The 13033-nt window shown below is 36.8% G+C and overlaps 1 long non-coding RNA gene across 1 annotated transcript in view; it reads right to left on the bottom strand.

Annotated features, from left to right (window-relative positions):
• The window catches only part of LOC109375856 (uncharacterized), a 172658-nt gene extending 170780 nt beyond the window's left edge, over nt 1–1878 (bottom strand). Inside the window, exons 1-2 of the long non-coding RNA XR_002122663.1 lie at nt 1646–1878; nt 1342–1482 (exon numbers count right to left, since the gene is read on the bottom strand). This is a non-coding gene — a long non-coding RNA (uncharacterized LOC109375856). The remainder of the gene's footprint in view (nt 1–1341; nt 1483–1645) is intronic.
• Between the last annotated feature and the right edge of the window lie 11155 nt (nt 1879–13033).

Genomic DNA, 13033 nt, shown 5'->3' with positions numbered 1-13033 from the left:
GTGAACTCTGTATGCGATAGTGAACATTACGGGGGTACGGGTGTTATTTAAGAACACTTGTCCTCATTTAACAGAAGGAAAATGAAGTAAAAAAAAAGTTTGCCTAAAATCTCAGAGTATGTGATATGATGATTTTGAATCTGTATTCTTGAAGGCTAAGAATTTACACAGAGCACACCATCAAAGAGTTGACCAATGACTACATGTAATAATCCTTCTTGACCGTAAACTCTCACTCATTTAATGTGAACATTTTCATGTGTCCTAGAAACATTTTAGGACATTTCCTGGTCTGGTACATCAGGTGCTATCTCTAAACCATTACAGCTCTGAAAAGATACAATTTACAATAGTAAACTGTCATGTATTGTCTGCAAGAGAAATTTGAATAAGTAGAAAGCCACCTTTTTAAAATAGATTTTCTATTAGAAAAATGAACCCACTTGTTACATGATCTTTTGCTTACCTGACCAGTTTGATCCTCTTTTTTTTTCTTCAAAAGATCCCTATTATGTACTATAAATAATCTAGCCTATAAACTTTCAGAGATATGATTAAGTATCTTTTAAAAACCAGTTATAATCCTAGGATTCCTGTTCGTTTTTGTTTTGTTTTGTTTTGCTTTTTATAGTCAGTTTCTATCTAGATTTTGCTTGTTTGTTTCAGGTGTGGATTTCTGTATTTAACCAGTGTTCAAGTCAATTTAAAATTTTAAAGTTATTATCCTCCCTTCACAATAATTATCAGCAAGGATTAATTTATATAATGACTACAAAGTAAAACACAGTGGATCAGTTTTTTACCTATAAATATAGATACTCAAAGCAGTACGTCCTTGTGCCTCATCTCGAAATTTCTCACATCTCTATAGCCTGGCTTTATTCTAAATAGAGGGAACACTTTTATTATTTTAACTGGTAACATCATTCCTGGCAGACCTGCTTCTATTCATTATTTCTATTCTGGTGTTCATTTTTAGAACTTTGCCTTAGTGATTGAACAGCTTTCCAAAAGAGCAACTTTGTGTCTGAACAGTGGGCTCCTTTCTGTAATGCCCCGGTTGACAGAGTACAAGATACTTAAAGGGAGTTTACCTAGCAAATGCACTTTTCACTGAATCTGGCATTAGTCCACACTGCAAATGCCAGCAAGTCCCAGTGAGCCCTGAACTGTCAGCTAGTTTTAGCTAAAAATAATTCCTACAGTGGGCTTCTTTCATTAGTTATGCTTAAGAACCAGTTAATTGTCAGCATGGTGTTAAAAGCAACTTTTTCCAAAGGTTTCCCAGTTGTATGAAAGCCCTTTTGCACTTCATTGTCACTGAAAGCCTGGGATACTCACTCCAGCGAGGTGTTCAGCAGCAGTTGTCTTCCGTCTCCCAGGGCAGCTGATCCATGTACTGAAGTGACAACGCAGTGCAGTAATCCCAGCCTTTCAAAGAGCCAGCCTGCTCCATGTCTTTTTATTTTTCAAGATGAGGCTCTATGGGGGCAAAACGTTGGATGAAATAATTATCATTATCATTATTACTATTATCAATCTCTGAAAATTAGGCCATATGTGTTTTCCTGAGATTATTCCCCCCTCAGCAACAAAAGTCAACAAAAATAAACAAACAAGCAACAAAAACAAAACACTGGCTTACCATATACATCAGCACTTTTAACATAGCTCAAATTAGTTTAGCTATAGCTCAAAAAACGCTTCATTGTTTCAGGTTGTTAACCACAATGTCTTATAAAATGAAGCATGTTTACTGTCATTTTGCAAAAGTCATTTCTTCCTTTATGAATATGGCAACAAAGAATTTCAAAGATACCAGGGTGAGATTGTGATCGTGCACCAGCCAAAGCCGTCAGGCCTCATTACCTCCAAGACAAAAATTACAGACTAATGTATTAAATGCTTGAATAGAAGCGCGCAGCGCTCCATCTCGGTTGTGCGGTAATGGGATGACACCAGCAGCCCACAGGCCGAACTACAGCCTCCTCCCCTCCCCCCTTCGCATCGCAGCGCACAGAAGTGGAGAGATGATAAACATCCAAGTCAAAATCGAATTGCTCGATTTATTGCCAGCAGGACCCAGCCGCGCTGCTGTTCCTGTGAATGCAATGCATTCATTTTAACAAACCCCATTTCAAGGGGTCTGTCACGAAGCAAACACACTTATCTGGCTGAATATTATTAGCATAGCAGCTCCCAGCCCCCAATTTATCTCTTTTAAAAAAGAAACTAGAAGTCAATTTGAGGGATTTGTTCTGATTCTATAAAACAAATTACTTTCACTGATTTTATAATGATGTCATCCTGGCTGAAGTGCTTTTTTTCCCCTTAAGTATCTCTACTTTTCCAGTCACTTTTTAAAAACATAGTTGTGTTTCTGTAGGAGGTTTCTACTTCTAGGCTTTACAGAGAAGTCCTTGAACACATTTTGCATCCCCAAAACGGACAGATGAGGTCACGCGTTTTAAAATCTATCACACCCACAATGACATTGAACTTTCCCTTCTCCGGCTTATTCATCTATTATACGCACCTGGCCAACAAAGAACTCAAAATTATCTCCTCCTGCCTGAATTTAAGCCGTGAACTCCAGCCTTCTAGTCCTAAATTGTTCATGTTTACGGTGGACACCTGCGAGATCTACGCTGGCGAGAAGAAAGCGGCGGGGCTTAATAAACGTACAACAGACACATATGTTGGTCTGCTCATGGTGCATAGAGAATATGAGCTTCATCCTGAACTGGAATGAGTCATTCTCTTGTCCTAACCAGGCAGATGCCTGAGCACGCCTCTCATATTTTCAATCTGGAAATTTCTAAAACTGTCCAACTGTGGAAAGCTTGCAGAAAAGCTTAGATTGTTTGGGAGAATAAGATAAAATAGGAAGGGCGTGAGATTTGGAGCGAGACTTACCCAGGTTCTGGTTACTTACTCTGCTACTTACCCAGCAGGGTGACCTGGGGCAAGTTTTCTGACCTCAACTTCCCTGTCAGTAAAATGGAGAGAAATAACACCTACTTCAAAGGGATGTTGGGAGGAGTAAGAACTAGAATGTATGACATTCACTTAGGGCATGGCACAGTGGAAAAATTCAGTGGGTGTTAGAGGGTATTATTATTTGATTCTGAATAATTGTTTTATTTCATCTATTAAATATTTTCATTTGCCAAAATGTTCTGAGCTTTATGGTCATAAAATTAAAATCTAGGCTGTTGTATCTACTTATAGCAGCAATATTTTCTAGAATTGTCTTCCTTCCCTCTCCTCTCACTTTTAATGTTGATCAATTACATTCAATATCTACTCAACTGTGAACAGATTTCAAGTCATAACTATGAGGCTTTAGGTGAGTATGTGACATTGAGCTCACACAGACATATGGACATAAGTTTCCCTCTTCCTTAAGTACCCCCTCTTCCCACCCCCAGGGCCCTACCATGGCCAGCTGTGAATTGATCAGAATGCAAATAAAATACATTATTGTCCGATCATGTTTTACTTCCATTTTTCATTTCTGCTATTGTAGTACCCATTAGTGGCTTTACAGTGTAATGTAACCTAACACTTTTTATTTTTCTTAATTGAGCACCCAGGATGACCAATGTACCTCATGTCAGGTGCTGTAGTAGACACAGCCTCTTCCTTCCAGGAGGGTACATTCTAGAAGGGTAAAATAACACCCAAATGACTAAATATAAGATAAAAGAGTACAAGTGCTATGTGAGAAAAATAAAACCCTAAGGAAATTTCATATACTAAGGGGACCAGGAACAACTTCTACAAGATGGTATTTGGCACAAGCCTTGATATATGTATAGGGTCCCTTTAAACTGAACAAAAAAAAAAAAGAAAGAAAGAAAAAAGAAAATGGAGGAGTTTTGGGAAGAATAGGTATAAAAGAAAGGACAATGATCAACAATTCAGGCAGAGGGAAATTTATTTACAGGGAGTAGTAGGTGTAGATCATAATGTAGAGGGTCTGGAATGCTTAGGTAAGATTTTGTCCTTAAATTGTAAGCAATGGTTAAGCATTAAAGTATTTGAACAAGGAAATAATATGATTTTAAAAAGTTTGCCTTAAAAAGAGGAACCTAGTAGCAATGTGAAGGTAATATGGTAATTGGGAGTGATGAGATGTAGAGACGGCGATAGAATCCTATTTCAGGTAATAATTAATGAAGGCCTGAACTATACGCCCACAGGCAGCACTACATAGCTCTCCTAGTGAAATACTTATTACAGAACTTTGTTCAACTAGGTACTTAACAATTTTAAAGGGGAGGGATGCATTCATTTTAAATAATGAGGTCATCTCATTCTTTCATGCATGCCAACATCTTAATAGATTCTCTTTCCCCCATGTTCATGGAAGAGCTTAAGAGGGCAACTCTGTCTCACCTTGTCCCCTCAGTGCAGCATTGGGAGCGAGGCATGGTGTGCTCTGCTTTTCTACACTGTAGAGAAAAGAATGAGCCTAGAGGAGGCCTGTAACTGACTCCATTCCCAGAGTGCTCTTTTCTTAGATGCCATTACAGGCCGTAGGCAGCCATGAAATATGTCTCCTTTTCTCCATTCCTGGGAAAAATAACTGAATTTTTCTACTTTTATAAAGCATTTTTTCTTCAATGGACTGAAAATGTTCTTTTAATAATCCTTTCAATAGCCCTCTGAAGGAAAATTTTGTGCAAGAATTATCATTCTGTCCTCACAGATGGGGAAAACTGAGACAGGGAGATTGAATGCCTTGCCTGAGGCCATGTTGCAAGTCAATTTTTGAGCCAGGAATAGTCATCTTCACTGCATCTCCACCGCCTTGGAACAAATGCTATATCATTGGAGCATGCTTCTTATGAGCTGTGTGAGTGGCAGTAAGCATTAAAACAATATACCAATATCATGAATGCCACAGAAGACAACTAAGCTCTCTAGAAGGAAGGTCACTGGGCTGTACTCCCGTCGCGTCCTCTTCCTCATATATGCAATTTATTTATAAACTTCTAAGGTAATTTATATTAACCTTTACGTTTTTACTTACTTTGTCCAGTTCCTCAACAAAGCTGAAGTTACACAGTATAAGATTCTGCCCAAAGGGATAGCATGCGTCTCACAAGCATTCATATATATATATATATATATATATATATATATATATATATATATTTCTACCTTGTGGTTCTCATGATAAAAAATACACAGAAGTACTGTAAGCTCAGATATGTTATTTGATGAATTCACTATTTATATTCATTCAAGATGCTTTGGGCTAAAAGTAACAGGAAACTCAACTACAAAAGAGACTTAAACCATAAAGACAATTATTCGTATTCAATAACAAGTGTGGAGGTAGGTGTCTCTGGACTAATGTAGCAACATAATGATAACATCAAATACGCAGGCTCCTATACTGCCTCCTTTCCATAATGAATCTTCTTGTTACCTCATTGTGATAAGAGAGCTGCTGTAGATCAAACATCAACTCCTTGTTCAAGAAAGGAAGAAGCAGGAAGTGGCAGTACCAGCAAGCAACTATCAGGTGTCTTATCTCATTTATCAGGAAACAAGAGTCTTTACCAGAAGCTATGTAGAATTTTGTTTATATCTCATTGACTAGAACCAACCTCTAGCTTAAAGAGAAGCTGGAAAGAGATTATCTTGGCTGTATAAGAGAGAGGAAGAAAGGAAAAATGGGGATAGGAACCAAGTGTCAGCCACAATGCTGACTCAGGTCAATCAATGGAGATTCGTAAAACGCAGTATATACATCCTTCACTTAATTTGTAAAGGTACTCTTTGGTTAAGACATAATAATAATTGCAAAGAAATCAGAGATATGAAAGAAATAAGGGTAATGAATAAGTGTTGAAGGGAAATGATTTACAGAGAGAGAATTTTGATGTGATCAGATAAGCAAAAAAGATGTCTTTTATAAGAAACATCTCTATACACTTTTGAAATATACTATGAAAATCACACAGAGACATGGAACACGTATTAATAATTCAGCTTCTCTGAGCTCACATTTTGAGCTCTGAATTTTTTATTCCTCCTTTAACAATAATGTCATGGCTAGGACTGTTTTACATAGAGAGTGTCACATGGCATTACTTATACCCTTTTAGCAAAACAACCCCTAACTTTCCAACTGTTCAGTAAAACACTGGAAATGAACATAGAAAAGCTCACTTAACTTACTTATTTCCAATCTCTGCTTCAAGTATACCTAAGTGATTCTTGATGTCTATGCATGATTGGGGCCACTGAAGATAATTGAGTTTTCTGCCTACAGACCTCAGGAGTAAGAAATTTCCCCCTGGGTGGCCCTAGCCAGTGGAATAACCAAGTCATCAGGATGCAACAAAACTCCAATTGGCAAGTATGCAAGGCATATCAAGAACGCATTTTAAATGGCACCTCAGAGCTGAAAAAGTAACAATTTCCCATTGCTACTGCCACGGCGCTGAATGCATTTCAAATAGAGAGATTTTATTTTTCAGCCATGCCCTGAGGCAAGTCCATCAAGAGCGGCACCAGGTTATAAATTTAATAAATAAAATAAATAATGTTGTCCACTGTGCTATCTTAATGACAAGCATATGAAAGGCTCTTTGTCCTCATATTCCTAAGCTCCAGTGAGTGTTAACTGTCCTCCCTGGTAAAGAAATAAATCAGGCTGAACTACTACTGGTTCTCTACACTGTCCGTATTTTTCCCTCTGATAACACAACATAATAGCAAACCTGTATCAAGCAATTCTGTGTCAGGCCTGTGCTAGGCACATGATGTGTCTCTCATTTTATTCCTCACAACACTTGGGAAGGTAGACAACATTATCCCATTTTATAAAACAGAAAACTGTGGGTCAGAGATATTAAGTAACTTGTCTAGGATAACACATCTTAAGTCACTGGTCAAGTTATACAATCAGTCCATTTTTACGAAAGACACGCCAGTTCGTACTAGTAGCCTCTAAGAAAACTTTCTCTTTGCATTCTAGCATTCTAGGAATCTAGAAACCCCTCAACTCAAGAAATAAATGCATTTCTAATATAAGAGTATATTTCAGATGGTACCGGGCTTGCCAGAGTACAGATTCTTAATAAATGGTTATTAAATTGAAATGAACTCTTTAGCTGCTTGTGCATCTTTATTTTCCAGGGAGCATTGCTTTATCAAAATAAAAATGAGTGCAACAGAATGGAGGGACAGGGGTAGTTCAAGTTATTGCTACCAGGAACCTGTACATACCATCTGCCATGAGAGGTGCTAACAACGCAGACCCAGTGGTTACAGACAGCCAAGCAGTGTCAAACAGTTCATAGCTTAATTGCCTTCTAAGTTTTTACAGCACCAAGAAAAGGCTTGACCCTACCAAGCAAGCTGGCAGGAAAATATGTCTTCGTAAAGCCTTCTGACCTTGAAGCACTCATCTCAAAAAACTTCTTCCACCCATAGGCAGATATGTGTATCTATCATCCTGTGTGTGAGAGAAAATGAGTCTATGAAGACAAGTTTCACTAAAAGAATAGTAGATTTATAAAAAAAAAAAAAAAGCACTTGGGTTCATTTGCAGCCCATTTCTTATTTCTAAAGGAAACTCGGGAAAAACCCTGGAAAATGCCACAGTGATCGTATTTCCAGGACCTAACTGGAAATCCCTAATTATCTAGACATATAAGGGATACCTTGCTTTAAAGAATATCTGAGTGTCAAACAACAACTACCATTCATTTACAAAATAGTATAAAAGCTTTAACAAATTTTTAACTCAGTTTTACTGAAACAATACTAGTTTTTTAAATTCCTATTTTTTATAGGATTTAGTATCTTATCCTTCACCTTTAATAAATACTTTCTAAAAATGCTATGCCACTGAATAACACACACACACACACACACACACACACACACACACACACACACAAAGGGTCTGTTGTACTTAAAAGAGCAATATTTTGGAAGTCTTGGTTATATGAATTCTGGTGAGATATCACCACTTTCCTGATTTGACTCTGTTTCCTCTGGTGTAAAACTGAGGTAACGGTATCATCTATATTTAGTTGTCATTATTCATGGTAGACATGTTCTATAAAGTTGCCACAAGCACAGAATGAGCAAACACTGAACAATTGCTCGTGCTGTAAATACAGGTTAGGTTCCTGCAAGTCTCTGGTCACATTTCCATCAACCTATGATTACATCATCTTTTTATATGTGTTTCTGTTTAAAGACATCTTATTGAATACATACCCGTGATTCATTAACACTGAACTCACAGCCAACAGCACTAAAACTCATGCCTGAGTGAAGCTTTTCTAACCCACGTTTCTTTCTCCATAAGACACATCACAATCTTCTCGCAGTTAGAAACATTCGACAGCATTTCAGCATTGTACGTATGGGTCACATTAAACAGCAACATCCCCAACAAAAAGTACAAAAGCGTGAAAGACATGGCACTAAACTAAATAGACTTGAAAGGGACACTTGTTTTGATATGAGAGCTGACACAAGAAGACAGGGCACAGCCGTCCTTGACCTCGGCTGGAAGGCAGGCACAGGGCAACTCAAATTGTCCCCACTCTATATACTTGTCTACGAAAGGCCTTGAATCGCTTCTCAGCCTTTTGGCTAAGGTCCAGTGAAAGTCCTTGAAAGTGCTGAGAGTGCTGATTTGGGAGTTGCAAATAAATTTTTCCAAGTAGGTAAATGCATAAATACAGAATTGGCTAATAATGAGGATTGACTGCACTTGGGAATATTAAAAACCCAATTGTGATTTTCTTAGATATAATTCTTTAGATTGCATAGAAGTCCTGAAAGCTATTTGCCATTCACATTGCCAAAGGTGTGTAGACTTTTCCATGACCCTATATGAGAAGATAAAGAAAAAGCAATGCTCCCACATAGACTGATGAAGATGCTGATTTGCCAAAGCCAGAAGGGAAATGCTGCTTCTAAATTATTTATGTCATGGTGGTTCCAAATGATTTCCACTCATTCATTTATTCAGCAAACAACTTAATATTATAGGACTTTGACCGGGCAGCAGGTACACAAAGAAAAATGCAAACCAGCCACTCCCTTCCAGAGCTGTTCCCAGCTTCTTGGGGAACGTACACAGGCCAGGCTTTTTAGCTTTGTCTCATGCAGGAAACGTGTTTGTTTCCATTTGCATCTTCTCAGACTGTCTGTACTCCTGGACAAATCCCACTGGAAAAGCGGGATGAAGATTAAGGCAAAACAATGAATACTCCCCATTCCTGTAGGGTTACTTACTATAAGGGTGAAATACGTGTGAGAGCAAGATGGAAATTGTCAAAGAATATATTCATGTTAACCTATTGTTATTATTGATGATGGGAACAAAGTTATTATAAGTCACCAGCTTCATCAAGTAGTAGTTTCTTGGAATGAACGATTATTTTGAAGAAGCAACACAGATCGAATTTTAGAAGGCTATATTTTTTGACATGCTGAAAACTGCTGGTATTTGCTCTCTCCCCTTAGTTTAAGGATTTTAGACCATCAATATAACTATGTAACAAGCATTTATCATGCCTCCGCTAACAGAACGTAAGTTGAAATTCAATGCTGGTACAAATAATTCATATTTTTGGATATGAATTTTTAATGTATAATATTCAGAAACACCATCACAAGTTCATTTGTAGATGATCTGAGTCTGCACCTACTGCATAGAAAGCGATTCACATCTTCTCAAACTCCCGTTGTCAATGGTGGTAGCATTATCAATCACTCCAGGCAGTATATGACAGAAAAGAATTTTAAATCATATCGTAAAGTCAGTTTTTCATCATCCTTTTCTTAACCCTAACTTTTCAATTCTCAGGAGTTGAATATTATGCATATTTTATCCTCTTTTTACTGCACTGTATTTTAATACGTTCTAGGATGATCATTGCAATCTATCATTAATTTCATCTTTTCTTTTTGATTATATAAAAAAGTTAATTGGTCAAAGATGAAGTAATTGTCCTATTTGTTTTTTGTTTTTTCATGTTAATAGAGTGCTAGAGTATTTGTAGGTTCTTTGCAGAAGCAAGGGAAAAGCTTTTTCCACTTTCATAAATATTAAAATTCTGAGTGGAAGAGCTCAGATCAATAATCATGTGACTTCAACTTTATCATAGCCTTACAATTAGCATATTTGTTCACCTACCTATTTCTTACTAATTTACTAATAATCATTCTCTAAAATCCCTAGTTGCTTTAACCATCCAGCAAAAGTAGCTAAATTTGATTTGAATGAAATAATAGTATCCAAGCCCCTTTTTTTACTTTTCTTTGGATCTCTTTCACACATTCTAATGAGCTGTTATTTTCCCTATTATTTAGGCTGTTAGTCTTGATTCTTTCTGACTATGAAGTGATAGAGAGAGATTACAAGAGAAAGAACCTACTTAAGGAAATACAATTCAGAAATAGAATCATGACCCAGAGCCGTAAATGACAATCTGGGTTATATCATCAATTTTTCTCAATTTTCATAAAACTAATGGAAAGGTATGGTGAAAGATGTGAAAGTGGCAAAATATTACCTAAAATGCTGTTACAGGAAAAAAAATGAGCTTGAAAACTCTAAATAATAAAAATGATAATCTAGGCTATCTATGATAAATACCAAATTGTTGCATAAATCTGAAATGAATTATTTAGCAGTTCTATCTTAAAATATTGTTACAGTCTCTTCCTAACCTCTGAAGTGGGTTCTGGGTATTTACTTTTTAAAATTGATCTCTGGATAATCTTTTTTTTTTAAATAAACCTAACCATAGAAAGTTCTTTGAACAAGGTTGATGGTTTTTCTTCAGGATGTCTGTACTGAAATATAATGTGATGTAGCATTTTCTGGATTTTGAGACTTGGGAAATGGTCATGTAGTTATCAGGTAGGAATGCTTAATGTTGAACATGCTGCAAGGAAGGCAAAGCCAGTCATCCATTCAGTGTTCAAGTACTTACTAAGGTTCTGCTACTTTCTAGGTACTGTGCTAAAATAATGTTGATATGGGGAAAACACTGGACATTGTCTAATTTGAATGTATAGTAGGTGGGGTTACATCTGATGTCCAATGATTAATACTGCCACATATTATTCACCTTTTAATGAAAGAGTGGAAAACACTATCACATTTTGAGTGCTGACTATGTGTTGGTCAGTATACCATAAGTTTTTACAAGTGATCTCAGTTAATCCTCATATTACCCTAGAAGGAAGGGCATTCAGTTTTTACAGAGAAAGAAGCTGAGTCTCAAGGAGACCAAACACATTTGACCAGTGACATGCAATTTGAAAGTGGTAGAGCTGGAAACAAAATCTAGTTTAATCTAAATCCTACTCCATTCCACTCCTCTTTGGTCTTTGGAGCTATGAAGGCTTTTCTATCTTCAGGAACCCCTATACTAAATCCCCCTTAAAGGGACTGTACACCATACTTCTATCAGGGAGGGGACGTCTTCATTTTTCAGTGAGTACTTCAGGAAGAACCCACTGGGCCGGCTGAGTGGCTCAGTTGGTTAAGAGCTCACTCAAGAGTTTGAGCTCTGAGCAACAGCGGTTCGAGTCCAGCCCGAGCTGAGCAGCCGCTGAGCTGCCAACAGGTAGCAGGATGGCTCAGCTAAAAAAAAAAAAAAAAAGAGAGAGAAAAGGATAACAGGAAGAACCCACTGTCACCTGTATGCTAGAATAAAAGCCAAAATGACATCATAACTGGCAAACCATCAAGGGTCTAGGGTAAAGGAAAGAGGGGGAAAAAATTAGAGCTCTTTATTTCCAATCTTACCAAGGACCAACCTTGTGTGTATAATTCTTCTTCCCAGATATTTTGTCACAGTGCATTTATCAGAAATAGATACATTCATGAGCAACAGAAACCTATAAAATTCTTAGGAAAAAATTGGTTTCCCCCCCTTTTAGGATATTGATATACACAACTCCCAAAGTCACTGGGAAATAGGTGATCTTTTTTCTCACATGCTTACATTTCTTTTATTTCATTGATTGAAAATGGCTTTGAGTGTGGACTTCCCAATGTGTTCTCCAAATGTGTTTCTTCTGCATAAAACATGAAATTGTCAAGCGTGGGTGACTATACAGTTCTCTGCAGCCACCAGAAGTCATTGATTACTGCATTTATTTCTTCCAGATTTTAAATCTATTTTTTATGCTGCTTGTCATATAGGGTTGACATGTGTCACAAGATGCTGCTACATACTGAAGTGATGCATAACCATCAGCCAAAATTTTCAAAGAATCGTACATTTTAAATGCCCCTCTATTTAGTGTGATGTACTCAGACAATTGCCAAAAATCAACATTTATGGGAGTAATATAAATACAATGAAGTCATTTCTCAATTAGATGCAAAAAAGCTAATAAACAACAGAAATCAAAGAGAGAGAAGCTCTCCAGCTTCGTTATTTTGCTGAATTTAAATGCACAAAATTAACAATTTGTTTTAAAATGTCATTGAAAGGTTAGTTGATACCTTTCAACTCCTTCTTGGTATCTCATATTCTTGGATCTCAATCCCGTAGAATTCTCATTTAATTGTGGCACTTATTTTCTCTGAGCTATCTGCAGAGCCCTTCATTTACTAAGGATCAATTTTTCTTATCTTTTAAATCCTACCTCTTCTCAGGAAATTATTATGGGCCAAAGGAAATGAGTAGAAGAAAAAAATCATTTTTATCTAGTAGCACGTTTATTCAAGTATTCCTGTAAGAAGGTGAATATGTGCATGTGCATATAGTAAAACCTTGGATTGTGAGTAACATGGTTTGTGAGTGTTCCGCAAGATGAGTAAACATTTCTATTACATTTTAACGTGGTAAACGAGTGATATCTTGCAATACAAGTAGTTTATTTTCAGAACAAATTATGTTTGCAAACCAAGTTATCACTGTGTGTGTGTGTGTGTATATATATATATATATATATATATATATATATATTATAATATATATATTTGTGTGTATATATGTATACACACACACACTGCATTTATAGA

This window comes from Hipposideros armiger, unplaced genomic scaffold, assembly GCF_001890085.2.
Source record: "Hipposideros armiger isolate ML-2016 unplaced genomic scaffold, ASM189008v1 scaffold_994, whole genome shotgun sequence".
Taxonomy (NCBI): Eukaryota; Metazoa; Chordata; class Mammalia; order Chiroptera; family Hipposideridae; genus Hipposideros; species Hipposideros armiger.
This window is presented reverse-complemented; position numbering and strand designations above follow the sequence as displayed.